Source organism: Perissodus microlepis, chromosome 23 (assembly GCF_051167445.1).
Source record: "Perissodus microlepis isolate ML-2025 ecotype Zambia chromosome 23, ASM5116744v1, whole genome shotgun sequence".
Classification (NCBI taxonomy): domain Eukaryota; kingdom Metazoa; phylum Chordata; class Actinopteri; order Cichliformes; family Cichlidae; genus Perissodus; species Perissodus microlepis.
The window spans coordinates 6,845,337-6,863,284 of record NC_140482.1 but is presented as its reverse complement, the minus strand read 5'-3'; the positions used below and the strand labels follow the sequence as shown (position 1 = coordinate 6,863,284).

Genomic DNA, 17,948 nt, shown 5'->3' with positions numbered 1-17,948 from the left:
GTGCTAATAAACCACCCAAAATCCATATTCATAAGCCCTGGGTCCAGATGCATGATGAATTACCAACACTTAGTCAGCAAAAAAGGCCAAATGAAATGGAATTGGAATATTCAGCCGACCTTTTACAGTGCAATAAGAGTTGGTGTTTTGAGCTGCGTGAACAATAGTGAGTGTGTGTGTGTGTGTGTGTGTGTGTGTGTGTGTGTTGCACTGCACGTTTGGCAAAGTCCTCTGTGAAAAAGGGGGACGGAGCTAAATAATAGATGTGTAAACTCAGTGAGAACCTTTAGTGGAGGGAGAAATATTTTTTAGCAATCAGAGAACAAAAACTTCATTTTCCAGGCAGATGGAATTCTAATCATAAGATCGGCGCATATGGTGAGTCATAGATTTTAATGACTCATTTTCCAATCCCGAGCCTGCCTTTTGTCAGCGTCGTCAAAGCGGCGATGAAGTGTCATAATTGAAATCTGGCGTTTGCTCAAACTCTCCCAACAACACGTTAACCCCGACATCGGCGCTCTTGTTTTCCGAGCGTGCTGAGCAAATGCTTCACTCCAACCTGCACCGTGCAGGAACTGTCCTATTTACCTTTGTTACTTTACGCTCCCGGCTTTCACCCAATTCTCTAAACGCCCTTCCTCCTCTCATCTCACTTCTCATTTCATCCGTTTGTTTTTTCTGTTTTTTTTTTTTTTGCTGCTGATGAAAAGATAGCAACCGGAATAGGACGAGCGTGCGTGATCTTCACAACGTGCCAGCCATCCGACTTATCTCCGGGCTCCCAAGCAGCGTCGGCTCTCACAGATTAATGAGCCGTGCCTGGCATTCTTGATTAGTCTGACTTCCTTTTGTTTGTCTACATTTTTATTACCTCGCTGCAGCCGGCAGATTCTATCTTTAGTGCTTTATTATTATTTTTTTGTTCTGTTATTGTGGCCGGTGCTGTTTCACCATCAATCATACATGAGTGGACCCATTGTGAGGGCCCTCCACTGTACAGCATGGGCCCTGTGTTAGCTGCGGATGCTAATGAGAGATAATGGTCTGCTATTTGTACGCCTAGTGGTTAGCTTAGCCGCGAGTCTAGACCTCTTTATCTGTTTGAGCGCCCCTGACTATTATTCATCCACACTTTCACACACATCTTCGACGTCCCCACCGCCTGGGCCGAACCACAGGCGAACACGTAACGTAGCATGTTAGCATTTATGGGAGGAGTGCCACCGGTGGTTGATGAGAGCGGAGACGAGGGGTCGGCTGTGATTTGATTACACTCCTGCCCCCCTGCATCTGCGACATGCCCGCGCACACATACATACAAGCATGAGAACACTCTGTGTTCATTAGCCCCCCGACTCGAGATACCGGCCACCAGCCTCCTCATGAATATTAATACCAATCTGATGAATGTGGGGAAGGCCACCTATACACAGTACACACTCGCCGAGACAAAAGACCACAGTATAAAGAGGTCACGGTTCAGTCAATTATACTCTCCTCTTCTTTGACCCTTTACTGTGGTGGTGTAAAATGAAGGGGGGGATCTGCGCCATTCAGTTCTCAGATGACAGCTGGAAGCGTGGTGGGTGGGGTTAGTCACTGACCTGTCAAATGCCCCTCTGTTTTGTTAATGTTGAGGAGACACAAGTCATATATGGTCAAGCTGTTTTGGCAAAATCACTGTTTAGAAACTAGTTTGTCCCCCTTTTAACGCGTAACAGTCGACTTTTGAGTGTTTTTCAGTCATGTAGCTAAACACACGGAGTGAGCTTGCATGTGATGTACTGAAATATACAGCGTTGGTTAATGCTACATTTAAAAGTACATTAGTTCCATTAAAGACTAATGTTAAAACTATGTTATCACAGCTTTGTCTACTGAGATAAAGAACTTCTCAGTAGCATTATTACAACCAACCCATTTGCAGTTAGCTGATAGTGTGCAAGTCATTAACCTCTGACTTTATGGACTTTACCTTAGCAACTTCCTATTGGTACCATTTCCTCATCGTTAATGCTACAGTGGTTGGAGACTATCACACAAAAGAAATTGTGTGTTGCCTTTTGATATGGTTGCTTCACAGACAGGACCAGGTCTGGGACCAGTCAGCTGCAGTTTTCAAACCGACCTCAGTGCATCGAAACTGCGATAAAATGGCAGTAAGATGTAGGTAGCGTATGAGATTGTGATTGAATGGGGACATGTTGGCAATTAAATGCAATCTCTTTGTGATAATATGGCCATAAACTGTGATAAATCAGCAGAAAATCCACATAAGTTGCTGTCTTCATACACAGAAAGTTACATTAACTATTTACATTCAAAGTCCAGTCAGAACATCATAGATCTGAAACTGAAATTTAGAAATTCCTCCACAAATACCGACACGGTTGCTGCAAGATGACGATTCATATGCTGATAACACGGATACTTGGCAACTTGTCTTTAGGAGTATAACCAGAATACAACCAGCTGGCAACCAGTTGATCCGAGTCCCCTGGTGCAAAGAAACGAGTTGCTCTCATCGGTGCAGACTGACTCAGATTGATTGAAACGTGTTACGTGCTACATTGTAACACTAGAAATATTTCAGCATTCATAATTATGTGTACATGCTGTACTATGATTTTTCATGTGCCGACTGTGTTAAAAGCATATTTTTAATGTGTTATTTGGTGTTTTAAACTCTTTAACAATCTGATTTTCAGAAGCTTTTTTGTGTGTCAAACGGGCAAATACAGAAAATCAAAACCCATAAAGGATAAGATACCAAAAGCTTTCATACACCACACGACAAAAAAGGGTTCACTGAATAGTTTGATTAGTATGAGAATGATTTTAATCACATACTGTAGCTTTGACAGTCACCAGATCTCAACCCTTTAATTTGTCACCCTCTGATGGTGAACTATACCGTGCTGTGCAGCAGTGTTGGGCACTAAAAATGGGAATCAGAATGCTTCAGTCAGATGATGACTGTGCATGCAGCTTAATCAGACACTATCAGTCTGGCTTCTGGTTGCTGTTCGCTCACTTGCTGAAGAAAGCCAACAGAGAGAAAGATGACCTCTTCTGCGAAACCATCCATGGATTTTTCACTGGGAAATTTTGGAAAATACATTTTTAAGGGGAATGAAAATCTCTGAGTTGTGAATTGAAGTGAACTGCTGTGAGAGGAGAAGAGTGTCCGATACCCTCACTGAGAAGACCTATATTTTTTTTTAAAAAAAGCAATAACATGTATAATATAAGCTTCCCACATGAACTAAAGTCAATGAGTCTGTGCTACCTTATTAGTTTTTTGCAACAGTTTATTATCCTCGAGCTATTGAAACCAAAAATTCCTCTGTGCATGAAAAACCAGTTTTCTTTGCCTTGACTTTCGAAGTTTGCCTCCATATTGTCCCTCTATCCTTTCAAAAGGAGTTATTTGTAGACATAATGCTTGACGGTACTACACATTTGCCCATTCATCGCTCCTGGAACTGTCTTTTTTTCCCCTATTCAGTCCTTTGAGGTCCTGCATTAGTTGTTACCATTAGCCCTATATGTCTCTGTGCTGCACAGGAGCTGTCAGGCAGGCTGTCCACTGCCAGCATGCTATTAGAGTGCAAGCTGTATACAAGCTCTCACGTGTATACATGCCATTATGTGTTCATTGGTGAGATTTGTTTTATTTATTTATTTTTTGCTGCTATGATTAGAAAGCCATCTCCAATCATTCGTCTCCTTCACCCTCAAGCAGCTCAGATATGAATGTTCGACATGTATGAGCATTCTTTCTTGTCACACCGATCTCCCACAGAGTGGGAATTAAACTCAGGGAGCATAACATTTTCTCATAAGTGGACTGTCACTCCTCATTCCATGTACACACACCGACACGTTAATCCCCACATGCCTCGCTTTTGAGGGAAAAACACATTGAGAAAAAAAAAAAATCTCTTCTTCCATTTCATGCTAGCAAATAAAAAATCTAATTTCATGGGAAATTTAATAAAAGGGAAAAAAAAGAAAAAGAGGAAAAAAACTGGAACGATTTCCTCCATCTCTCTTTAATTAGCCCATTTTAATTACTGCGCCTACAAGGCATCAGTGAACCTTCAGTACCTCTCTCTGGTTGCCTGAATGTAAATGTAAGGGTGCACATCCCAGCTGATCTCGCACTGAGATGTCAACTGCTTGATTACGGCGCCGTTTCCCATCATCCATCTCTTCTGCTTGCATGTCATCATGGAGGATCCAGAGCTAGAAAAATGACTCAGTCACATGGAAATGTGTTATGATAGTTAAAGTATGTTTGTGGTGATGAGCGATGTGCTTTAAAGACAAAATGACATGTTTGAATAATGAGCTTATTTAACTGGGGACCACGTAAGGAAAGATTTATTTGTGTTATTTTGGAAGTTGAACAGATGTGCAGTGAAGTCCGCCAATTATGGTTTCATCTTGCTATGATGAAAGTCTGATTTTTTTTTTTTTTTTTTCCTATCAAAAGTATACTGAGCAATGTTTTTATAGCTGAATGTTTTTGTTTTCTCTACTACTCAATTAATTTGTTTGGCATTTAATATGCACTCCAGCATGTGTTTAAAGCAGTATGTATTCCTTTTGAGTGCTGAAGATCCTTATTCGGGTGTCTCTTACAAACATACTCTTACTTTGTCCTTCTGCTTGTCATTGCAAATATCTAATCAGTGCTTTAAGGCATGTAGAAATGGTCAAAATGACCCGCTGAGATTCAAACAGAGCATCAGAATGGGGAAGAAAGGTGATTTAAGTGACTTTGAACGCAGCATGGTTGTTTGTGCCAGACAGTGAGTGGCACTTCTTTAGGTCAAAATGCGTTGTTCATGTCAGAGGAGAGTGCTTTACGTTTATAGGGAAGACACAGTAGCTCAGAAACCACTCGTTACAGCTAATGTGTTGCAGAAGAGCATCTGCAAACATAAAGCTTGTTGAACCTTGAAGCACATGGACTACAGCAGCAGAAGACCACACCAAGTGGCACTCCTGTCAGCTAAGAACTGGAAACTGCGGCTATAGTTTGGTGGAGTAAACATGAAAGCATGCATCGATCCTGTAGATGGATCCCATGATATCATTAGTGACCGAAATCTCAGAAGAGTTATCGCAACCACGGAGAATTGGGGCTCTTCTGAAGGCAGAAGGTTATTAGCAAATTGTATCTGGCATGAATACAGCTGGTGGTCCTCGTTCTAATACTTGAGCTGGGCGTATTTATCAGCTCTCCACCTGCTGCAGGTACCTGTTTAAAACAGTCCTTCAGAATACCGTCATGAAATGTGTTTAACACGATTGACCTCAAAGACACAAAAAGAACCGACAAGCAAATGCTCCAAGATCCTAGATAGTTCTTTTTTTTTTTTTTTTTTTTTAAGGCCTGCAGTATGCAAATTAAAGTCAATAAAGCATCAGCGTAAAGGCTAAATGAGGACATAGAGCTGTGACCTTTGAACTTTAAAACTCAAAACTCACAATGAAATTAAATAATACCGCTGCAGATTTGATTTGCAGGAGACCTCTCCTTGTAAATGATGTCGGGAGATTTGCCTGAAGTCATTTATTACATGTCAGATGTCGGCTCCTCTGACAGGCGACAATGAGGCTTTACTTAAAACGTGCTAACGCGCCGGAGAAAAAGTTTTAGTGAATAGGACGTGATTGCGAGGTGCAGACGTACTGATTAGCCTTTGACGCTCTGTGACATCTCGCTCCCTCACCTCCATTCCCCTCATTCACCGCCACGGCGAGGCGCGTTTGATTGGCATCTGAATAGTCACATAACTCTGCGCACTGTGTGAATGGCCGGTGATGAACAGGAGCATGAGGTTCAAGTGCACTGATTAGAAAATGTCACATACGTGCCTGCCTAATCATAATCTATACCCCCTCCACTTTCTAATTTCCACTTTCCACACATTCTTACCTGTGAAGATGGAGTGTGTTCAACACCATGCCTGCCTCACGCATTTGAATATTAATTAAAAGTCATGCATGTGTAGTTGGAGTTCTGTCGTAGCCATTGTGTTGTCTGCTTAATTGATTTTGCCTATTTTTCCAAAAAAAGAACCTTCATTTCTTAGGGTTTCCATCATGGATGGAGCCTGGGGACTCCAAATATGTTGAGCATTTTAAATTTGATTGTCTTAAACTAAATTGCATACTGGGGGGGAACTAATCATGCATTCTTTCTAAATATTATCTATCCATTTCCTGAGAATAATCACCCCAATTCATTACTTCAAAGTCACGTAATGAACTCTGTCAGAGATGCCCCTTGGATATGATGACTTCTAACTCAATTTTGACTTTGTTAACTTGTGAGTTTAGACTTGAGGAATGAGTTCAGAGCTGCAACCTTTATGCATTACCAGAGAACGTGTGCAGGAGTTAGACTGTCATTCGATTAGATAGTTTCACCCTGCTGATGATGTTTGGTGGCAATAGCAATGTTTTTTTTCATTTGAGACGAATCTCAGGATCAGACATTTGATGTGTGTGCTCTGCCGAGGAGACTGAACTAGAGTCCTGCCTTAGCCACCCACTGAAACACAGATTAGTGTGAGTACATGTGCCATTAAATTATCAAGCCCAAAGTTACAGTTATGTAAGAGGCTACTTTAAGAATGTTAACTAATCTTTTTAACCGATTTAACACAATAATCAGTTCTCAGAAATGCTGAAATGTTGGCCTGTATTCAGAAGGTACCAGTGCAGAACTAACTCTGCAACGATGCTACTGTTCTCAAGGAAAGAGGTGTTACTTGATGACTGTGTTAAGCTTTAAGTCTTTCATCTGAATTGTACCTGATATTTAAGTAAGAAGATCCTTTTGCTGCTCCTTTGCCACCACAGCATGTTCGATTTGGCAGTTTTACCCCTGATGCCTTCCTTGATACAAACCCAAAGTGGATTTGCTCCTCTGGCTGGAATTGAACCAGTAAATGTGTTAACTACTATACCAGCGGTCCCCAACCTTTTTTGCGCCACGGACTGGTTCATGCCTGACAATATTTTCACGGACCGGCCTTTAAGGTGTCGCGGATAAATACAACAAAATAAAACTAGTACCGGTACCGAAAAAAATAAGATTTATTCATAACACACGTGAAAAGACCCAGGAAAACTGAGTTAACGATAAAAACGATAACAAAATAACGCTGAAAACCGATAAAAACCCTGAAAACTATACATTTCACACCTGAGCCTCAACTCTCGCGGCCCGGTACCAAACGACTCACGGACCGGTACCGGTCCGAGGCCCGGGGGTTGGGGACCGCTGTACTATACTATGTGTGCATATGTCTAATACTTAAAGAAATCTAAGAAATTAAGATGTTTTTCTTTGTCAGTATTTTTTTGAGCTATTGACCAAAAGGCCTGGACTGCTAACAACTTTCCCCCACCTTTGTTGCATTCAGTTACTCAGTAATTACACTTTAAACAGGCAGGATGAGATGCTTTTTCACTATAAGCTTTGTGAAAATAAGATTTCCTGCAGAGCTAATGAGTTCCATGGAGGGAAGGTGCTTTTTTTTTTTTCGTTTTTTAACTTTATCGACTGTATACTTATTATGCATTCTTGTGAACTTCAGTGATGAATTTATTTATTCGATATTCTGTAAACATACAAAATATTGAATGACATTAGATTATCTCTGCGACAGACTGTTGCCTGCAGATCAGATCAGACATTAGCCGGGTTGCCCGACGGGATTCGGTCACTTGAGCTGATTTGATCATATCTCATCAGCCGCGACCTTGATTCAACCCTCCCATGTGAGCGCCACAACAGCTCTTCATCTGATTATATTCAATTAACAATACCCCCCCCCCCCCCCCCCCCCACACACACACACACACACACACACACACACACACACACACACACACACTCAGAAAGACACACACGCTTTTTTACCAAAGTTGGTTTGATTGCAATTAACCATGAGGGAACTCAATGAAGGCTTAAAGAGAAATAATTCTCGCTGTGCCTGTCTGCTTTTCATTTAACTGCACGCAAGTTGCACTTTGGAATTTTAATTTCTTTAGATGATCCATAGCTCTACCTTTCGACTTTGAATAATGGCACCTCTCCAAAGTGATTTGTCAGTTCACTGAAGCGAAGCGACTGGGATTCGGCTCGGATAAGGCCCATTTCTGTTTCTTTGCATAAGTTTGCGCGACCTATCAAGAATACGCTCGGTCATCAGGAGCGTCAGATCTTTTCGTCTTTGGCTCTCCTCCCGCTCTTAATCATAAGGATCTACGTTGTCCTCTTAAGTCACCATCACACCACCCATTAGTTTCTAATGGAGCGAGGCGATCCGACTGTAATCTGACTATCCCGTACCTTCCCGTGGTCTGGCAGGAGGCGCCTGAGGGAGCGGACTGCTTACTGGACTTCTTTTTTTTTTTTTTTTTTTTTTTGCCCCTAATGACACATGCATGTAATCATTGTGATTGAGGAGGTGATCTGTGCCATGATCATGTCTTTCAGATGATGCGTGTAATCCAGACCTGATATTTAAATTTCAGCTGGTACAAAATAAACAGACATGTTCAAATTCAGTCGCAGTGATGTTGTTGTGAATCTGCAGCTTGCGCCGTGTTTGCTGTCAGTTATTGGCTTCACCACTTAGCGATGATTTTGGCACAGCAGCCCACAGAGCAGCTACTCATATCCAGCTAATGATCTATTATAGATCAACTTGTTTACAGCAAATCTGCTCTCTGACCTTACCAGCCTCTCGCCATCTGTTTTCCTAGATGGCACTGCCCCAGAGCAGTGTATATTATGTGTGTATGCTGTTTGAGGGTGTGTGGAAAAGGCGCCGAGTGTTTTTCCCCTAGCTCTCTCCCAACTGCTAATAACTCAAATCAGCGCAAAGTCACACTCCCGGACGTGCGTTCGTATATCTGAGGTTGAATGTGTGTGTGTCTGTCTGTGTGTATCTACTTCTGAAGCAACTAGAGGATAAATGCTTGCAAATACTCAAATCCAGCTCATTTAGGTTAAATATTTAATGATTCATGCTTCAATTACACAGCTAAAACCACATCTGTGTCCACTGTAATGCACACAAAATCACACTTTCCTGCACGAAACACACACTCTTATTGTTATCATTCATTTTTCCTGCCTCTCAACCTCATCACCTCACTGATTGGCCTAATGAATGGAGGTCTGCGGGCTGTAATGTGCCTGAATGGGCCACTCCAATTATTAGCCCGCCTACGTCTGAGACGGGAAGGACATATGGAATGAAGGCGAGATCGTTTTATGAAGATTTTGCATGCAGAATGAATCTGCTGTTATGAAAGCAAAATGCCTTAGAAAACTTTCAGTGCACAGTAAAAACAAAGTACTTAAAGTGCAGTTTGTTTCTGTTGTTGCTGTTGATCTCACTGACATCATCCAGAGCCAAGGGTAGGAAAAAACTACCTGAAGTCTGAGCTTTTGGTTCATATAGGTTATTTGTATGAATTCCAACCTTATATTTGAAACTTTGACCATGTTTGACATAAGCATCCAGCATTGATGCATGACAGAAACTAAGGAAAAGCTTAATCGTTCCTCTTTAAGTAAAAATAGCTCACAAAAAAGCCATAATACAGCTTGTGTTTGTTGTTAATGTCCTCACGCAAATAATAATCTTTCAGGAGACGCAGATGTGAAAAAATACAGCTACATTTATTATAAAAGCACCTTATCTAGGAGAAAAGAAACAAGCACAGGTTACAGTAGTTGTGGTCATCCACTTCTGAAGTATATCTTTCCACAGAGAGTCTTTTTATCTGCTCGTCTGTGTCTGCTCTCACTTCCAGATAAGCGAGCACAGTAAGTTTCTGTACTATCTCTCAAATTTGATAATGAGCACTGAGAATGTCCTTGAGGCCTGCAGATACAAAATAGAGGAAGATGACAAATAGAGGAACCAGTGTCAGGTCACTGTGCTTGAGAATCTCTCCACTAATATTACCTTTTCAGTGGATATAAATGCCCCTTAATCAGAAGGATAAGAGTCAGGAAACATAATCTTATTACCCAGGAGAAGAGTGTGGTTTAGTTGCTGTGGATAAGAACAGGTTTGAGTTATTTGAAGTCGATATGTTTACAGGCGTGCAAAATTAAGGGGGGTGTCATGGGGGTACTTAGTTTTCACAGGATTATACAAAGTGCTGTGGAAAAGCTTAAGTACACCCCATGATTCAGTAGCTTGTAGAACCACCTTTAACTTTTTAATTATTTTCAGTCTCTCATAAGCTTGTGAAGACATTTTTGGGCAACTCTGGTACACAATGCCGCTTTACTGTTCCTTATACTGAGGTTTGCAGGCATTTATTTGGACATGGGCTGGTCCATTGCAGTACCTTGTGTAGTATAATTGTCCTGTTGCATGAGCTAATTTTGTACATGCGTTTAGCTTGGAGGTGGCAAAACTACAGACTTTCATGACCATGTCTGCCAAAACAACCTGAAGGAAAATGTCCAGCCGTCTCTTCGTGACCTCAAGCTGAAGCACACTCTGATTCTGCAGCAGGACGATGATCCAAAACACACTAGCAAGTCCACCTCTGAATTGCCCTGTCAAGTCCTGATTGGGATGCTGTGACATGACCTTAAAAAGTTGGTTCATCCTTGAAAACCCTCCAAAGTGGCTAAATTACAACAATTCTGCAAAGATGAGTTGGCGATGATCTAAAACATTTAAGTTTGACAAACATACAAAAACATTGGGAATCAGGAAGGAGGCAAATACTTTTTCACACCACGGTAGCCCTCGGGCTTTTTGCAGTTTCTCCGAGTGTTGCATACTCTGACATTTTAGTGAATTTGTTGGGACACACTGTGTCCTTGTGCTAACACACAACTGAATGCTCCAGGCCTTTAAAAGGCCCAAACTACTGGTTTTATCGAGGCGCTCACACCAATGATTAGCCACTCCTGGCTGCTACTTGCCGTCTTAATTCCGGTTTTAACAATAAGGGTATACTTAGTTTTCCACAGGACTGCACAGAGACCTGTAAAAAAAACATGACTGCAGCAGTTGAAAAGGTTCGACATTTGTTTTTATAAATTGCTTTCAAACTATTTCTTTTTTTCACTGGCGTTCTGTCTGCGGGGCCAAAGAATTCTGGCATTAACAGGCATCGATAGGCAGAGAGGCGGGCTTCAGCCTCTACAAAGATAGTTTTGTGTTAATGTTTGGCCGACAACACCATTAACAGCTGTGTGAAGTGGATTTCAGGATTTTTCTCTTCACTCAGGATAACAATGTCGGATGGTGGTAAAATCATTAAAGCCTGAGTCTTACAGGTAAGATCTACCAGATTCAAATTTGGCAACTGTGGTTTGTATACAAGCCTTGAAAGCTGTGACTGAACACAGAAAAATCTGATTACTTTTTGCTGCCCAAAATATCCAATTTGTTTATAATACAAATGTGGGAGTGTATGCATATCATAAAGTATTGCATAAACAAAGTCCTATGTTCCTATGATATGAAAAGGAAGAACTGATTAAAGATGATGTAAGATTTAAATGGATAATCGAGTCATTGTTTCAGCAGTCTGTTTTGCACGGACTGTTAATTAGCAGCTCATAGACGGCGCGTTAATAGGAGAGAGAGAGAAGTGCTGGTTTAAACACATCCTCATGTCTTTTTTTGCAGTCTGTCTTGGCCGTGTAGCACGAGCCTCCTTACAGCTATATGTGGTTTGATGGGGGCTGTCAGCTGGTGTGTTGCACTTGGGATGTAATGCAGCACAAATTTCACTTTTCCTCTCCAGGCTTTGATGTTGAGTCAATAACTATCTAATAAGACCTGATGGTAGGAACACGTATGCTGATGGGTGTATAGGAAAAAAACTGCAGGTGAGGCTTTCTCCCCCCCTCCTACCACCTTCAGGCTGTGAGCAATGTTGGCTCTCCATGGAAACGGGAAGTGCAAAGTGTCATTAATGTGTAGTTCATTATCTGTATAAGCAAGCTCTGTGGTGAAACAGCCCCTCAACAATCCAGGGGGCAGCGATACTTTTAGGCAAATGGAAACCAAAACGAGATCCGTTTTATATGGCGTGTGTTTACAAAGCAAAGAGTGCGGATTTTCCTTTGAATCATCCCGAGCGTTTCCAAAGCTGTGCTTGCACAAGGAGGAGGGCGACGGGCAGAAAGAAAGAGGTGACGTATTTCGAGGAAAGCTCAGTGTCGAGGGAGGGCAGATGGAAACGGGGGGAGGAGCAGAGAGCCACAGGTGAGAGGGCGCCAGCCTCACAGCTCAGAGTTAATCACTCCTTCTATTTCTCTGTCAGATCCCGAGAGGAAGGAGGGAGGGCGGATGGGGAAGAAGAAGGAGGGGAGTCGGAGGGAGCAGCTGGCCTTGCGATGGCCACGGGGAGAAGAAAGCTGATTATTAGACTCTAGCTCTGACTTTTGGGGAAGAAAGCTGGATGTGTGATTTTTCTTCCTGCGTTTGTGTGGGAATGTGTGTTTATGAACATTTATGAGGAGGGGGGGGGAGGTTATGAGTTTGTGTGTGTGTGTGTTTTTGTGTCAGTGTGTCGTGTCCACACATGTGAAACAGCACCAGTGTAACCACCGCTGATGTGTTTCGTGCTGCGGGAATGATGAACGAGCCGGTGTGATATTGGTGTTGCCAACATAAGAAATACGAAGCCCGGAGCTCCCTCGTCACCCACCTCCCTCGCTCTTTTGCTCCCTCATCTCCTGCTGCCGCCTTCCTCCTCCTCCCCTTCCACATCTCTCCCTCTCTCAGCCTTTCTGGCATGTGTGATATATGAAGAGTTTGCCCTGTCCCTGTGAGTGTGCTTATATAATAATGTGGCCGGCACCTCAGCACCTCAGCTGGTGTCTCGCTCTTGTGTACGTGTGTGTTTAGCAGCGACTGCGCTCCCAGTTGGACCACACGTGCTCCATCACTATGACTGCAACAGCTGCTAGGGGAGAGAGAAAAACACTGTGGCATTATGTTTTGGTTTTTTCTAACTTCAGACTGAACACAACACCAAAATCTTCCCGTTTGACCCTCGACACTTCGTCTCAAGTCCAATAAAACACGCTCACTGTTGATGCTGCCACACTGTCCTGGTGTGGTCGTGCGTTGGCACTCTGTAAGTGCTCCGCAGAGCTTTCTAGAGCCATGCAAATGGGCACCAATGCAAGATATTAAATCCGGCGTGCCTCAGTTTTACTCAAGCTTTTCGTCAGCAATGCTGTGTGCATGTGAGTCCATTAAAAGCGGCCAATCATAAGAGGACAAGTTTTTATCTGCGCTCACAAGATGTGGTGGCTGGTTTGTGCACTTGTCTCTTGTGAGTTGTGAGTCTTGTGCCATAAGATGGAAAATAAACATCTGTGAAATCGCCTGCAATTAAAGAAGTTGTGAATAAGTTTCCTCACTTGTTCTTGCTAACGCAACATTTGTTTTACAGCTCAAGTGTCCTGACTTTCTGCCTCGTTGTGATCACACCGCTCTGAGTAATCTTATATTTTCTGAAAGAGCTCAGTCAAAGCTGTTTGAGCTCTGACTAAGAGCAGAGACATTAAAGTGGACTATCGCTCTCTGCGCTGGAAGTATTAACATCACGCCCTGGAGAAGAAAATGACTCCACCGGCAGAGAAACTAGTTCCATGCGACAGAGTATACTGGCCCTTCAACCTGTCTGTGTGACGTTTTTCAAAGAGCTACCCTCTTCTGATGAATCCTCTCCACCTTGTGCGTAAGACTGAAGAGGGAGCGATGATATAAAGCAGGAAAAGGAAAATCTCCGGCCGCGACACATTTATCATGACTTTAACCTGTTCCTTTGTTATCCTCAAGCTTTTTTTGTTTTGCTTTTGTAGGAGGAGTTGTGTGTTTATTTGAGACAGGAGAATGATTTTGTCCTTAAAATGATCATGATTTAAATGCAGTTGTTCTGCCTCTGGAAACACTCATTTTCCCAAAGTTGCATAAAGAAAACCATAAATTGAGTCTCCATAAGACAAATTGCAACTCCATCTCTCCCGCCTCGGGTTCAGGCCCCTGTTTTGTGGCGTCCCTCTGAGAACCCGAGAGGACGAGCAGTCAGCCCGAGCCCCACATCTTAACAATCAAAGCATTTCATGCTGCCTGTGCAGGCGTATCCCTTTCTGTGTTTCCCTGCAAAGGAAACCTCCTTCGTCTCTGATGGGCGGTTTAAAATCATAAACACCTGTCTCCTGAAAGACTAAACATGATTCAGTTTATTGTTCTTACAGCCCGAAAACACAAACCAAAAAGTGCTAGCTAGCTTTGTGAAGGGCTCCACCCTTTGTTCCAGCTCTTCACTGGAAACGATGGCACAGTGATGCTCCTTGAGGATCATCCTTTTTATGCTCCCATAGTTAATTCTCAAATCTTTGCATTAAAATAAAATCGTCCCACCTCATTCAGCTAAATTCAGTTCATCTCTTAGAAGAAAAATATAAATGAAAACATGTACTGAAGCTCAACTCAGAGTGAAAGCAGCCAGGTTCTGCTTTTACATTGTGCTACGTTCCTGTTTGTTCATCTTTGCAGATAAAGCAGGTGTTTATTAACCCGACTTCACTCGCTGTGTGCACCAGTGAGCCTTGGCCGATCATGACCCTGTCGCTGGTTCCATACTGTTCCTTGCTTGGACCATTTCTGATAGATACTGACCACTGCAGACTGGGAACACCCCACAAGAGCTGCCTTTTTGGACCCAGTCGTATAGCCATCACAGTTTTGGCCATGTCACTTGCTCCCCTGATATATCCCACCCACTAACAGGTGGCATGATGAAGCGATAATCAGTGTTATTGACTTTCCCTGTGGTCATAATGTCTTTCGTCCAGATTAAACTTCAGACTGCACAGTGCAGGGAACAGCTGTGATTGGCACATTTAGAGAACACTTGATTTGCTTTGGTTTTGAATTCTGCTGGTGGAGCACGCACTTTCAATATTTCTTGATCATGTTTAATTGTGTGAAGCCACATTGTGATTAAAATTCCACCATCTCCACCAACAAACAGGATCCTGCCAGACGCACGGCGACCACAAATACGATAAAACACATTAGAAGAAAATAAGAAGCTTGAGGGGTTTTTGCTTCATTTTTAAACTATTCTTGCAAAGAAGAGAAAGGTTGTTATAGGAAACACATTTAATTTATATTCTAATCCAATAAATCTTTTCTTCCCCTCATATTTAACCCTCTCAGGCTCAAATTAAACTTTTTGTTGCTAATGCACAACCAAGTCCTGCAGTGGTAGTCCCGAGTAAAAAAAACTCATAAAACATGTATGTGGGGTCATCAGGTTGTTAGTTTTTAACTGTTGCAAATCGGCAACGCCTGCCTCGAGAGGGTTAAAGTACAGCATTTTGAAGTAGTTGGGAAAGCCCACCTAACCTGAACAACACTTCTGTGCACATTTCCTGCTGTGCCTTATAAAGAGTCCCACAATTCCTTGTATAATATCTGGGGAACAAGGGTGACTCCTTCCTGTAAGAAATGTGTTTAATTAGTCGTTTTTAACCTGAGTTGCTTTTTTTTTTTAAAAAAATTCAGGGCTCACACAAAGTATTCAAAAAACCTTGTAACCAGTACTGGAGGTGAGTCGTGTCCTCTCTAACACTGTAAACGGGTTCCTGATGCCTGTTGTTTTTTTGTTTCGTTTTGTTTTTTACATTGTGGAATTGCAGTGTCTGAAGTGTGGGAACTGGGTCAGCATTTGCTAAATTTGCATGAATGCAGATGCTTAGATCGTTGCACCAACAGACGGAGGGATTTACTTTGGTGCGTTAGTATTTAGATCAGTCTGTCAGAGGCATCAAAGAGACATTATGTTTAATGTGAAAGTACTAGCTGCCATTTGGAACTGCTGGCACCTCTTCAAACAGAAACATTTAGAGGGTCAAGTAGTGATGTATCCGTATATGATTCATTATTTTGAAGCAGTCTTTTACCACAGGCCTGACACTTTCGATTAAGCGTTTGCTCGAGCGCTTTCGTTTGTGAGTGGGAGACTGGATGCGTCACTTTGGCCGCCTTTATGGTTTCTTTTCTAATCTTACATGCTGCTTGTGTGCGCAGTCATTTCTCACTGAGTGTGTGTCTGCAGGCCCATAGCCAGGTGTGTGTATATCTGAGTGGTAATCCCCCACATCTGGTACATGTGCTGTATAGATTGAGGCTGGAATAGAAGCAGGATTAGCCCTGCTCTCACTGGTAATACAACCAATTTTCTACTTGTTTAAATAACACAGGCTAAACATTCCTCTGATGGCCCCTGCAGTGCCCTGAAAGGCTGTGTGCAGGTGAAGTGTGTACAGTACTTAACAGTTGGGTTAGTCTTTGGTATATGCCTGAGTGACTAAGTATATCTCTGTGAGACGAGTCTGAGTGTGCGATCCCTGCTTAATGTTAGGTGTTATTTTAAGGGAAAAGCTGCACTCCAAACTCTGGAAACACAGATTTATCTTATGTTTAATGCACATATCGCTTGTTGTCTCGGGGTTGGTAATTCAGTGCATTGCATAAAAAGCCGGATGCAAAAGTGTTTCATCACATACAAATATTTCCAAATGGTTTCATTGGAGTTTAAATGCAATCAGTTTCCATTAGTGCTGCACAATCAAAGTACAGCATGCGTTAAACAATAAATCTGAGACTGTATTGTTTGGGGCTATAATACGGTGGTGCGAAAAGTGCTTGCCCCCCTTCCTGATTTCCAATGTTTGTCACACTTAAATGTTTCAGATCATCAAACAAATTAAATATTACAAAGAGATAACACAAATTAAGGGTAAAAAACACCAAACCCACATGGCCCTCTGTGAAAAGGGATGTCTCGTCAGTCCACAGAGTATTTTCCCAAGTCTTGGAGATCATCAAGATGTTTTCTGGCAAATGTGAGATGAGCCTTTGTTTTCTTTTTGGTCAGCAGTGGTTTTCTCTTTGAACTCTCCCATGGACGTCATTTTTGCCCGCTCTCTTTCTTATTGTTGGATCATGAACTCTGACCTTGACTGAGCCATGTGAGGCCTACGGCTCTTTAATGTTGTTCTGGGGTCTTTTGTGACCTGGATGAGTCGCTGATGTGATCTTGAGTAATTTTGGTCGGCCGGTCACTGCTGAGAAGGTTCACCACTGTTCAAAGTTTTCTCCATTTGTGTATAATGACTCTCACTGTGGTTTATTGGAGTCCCAAAGGTTTAGAAACGACTTTGTAACCCTTTCCCGACTGCTGGATGTCAGTGTATTTGTTTCTCAGGTGCTTCTTTACGTTCTGTCGTGATGCTTCGAGATCTTTCTTGCTTCACTTTGTGTGTTTATTGAAGCTGAACTCAACTTTTCAAAAAATGTGGTTAATCACAGTTAATTCATGATTTTACAAGATGGGCAATTACTTTTTCACGCAGGACCAGGTAGGTTTGGATAACTTTTCTGCCTTAATCAATGAGATCATCATTTAAAAAACTGTGTTTTGTATTTACAAGTTATCTTTGTCTAATCTTTAAATTTGTTTGATGATCTAAAACATGTAAGTGTGATAAATAAGCAAAAGACTGAATTCGGGGGAGGCGCAAACACCTCACTCCACTGTATGTTAGATGGTCATGATCAGTGCTGTGGAGCACCTTTTTCTTTCTCTCTCAGTCTGCACACACTGATAGTTTGATGTGACCTCCTTGTTTCAGACTGTCAACAGTGGTTTGTATCTTGTTGTAAACCCTCTGTATTTCCTTTCATGAAGGCGGCTCTTAATTTTAGACTTGGATAATTATATACAGCTCCTTCTTCGAGAATGTCCTTGACTTGGTTAGATGTTGTGAATTTGTTTTTCTTAACCATGGAAATGGTTCTGTCATCATCCACTTTAGTTGTCTTCTGTGGTCTTTCAGGCCTCTG

At 42.2% G+C, this 17,948-nt stretch overlaps 1 protein-coding gene across 1 annotated transcript in view; it reads left to right on the top strand.

Annotated features, from left to right (window-relative positions):
• Positions 1-17,948, top strand: part of pard3ba (par-3 family cell polarity regulator beta a) — a 196,633-nt gene that overhangs the window by 9,986 nt on the left and 168,699 nt on the right. The gene's annotated exons all lie outside the window — the stretch shown is intronic.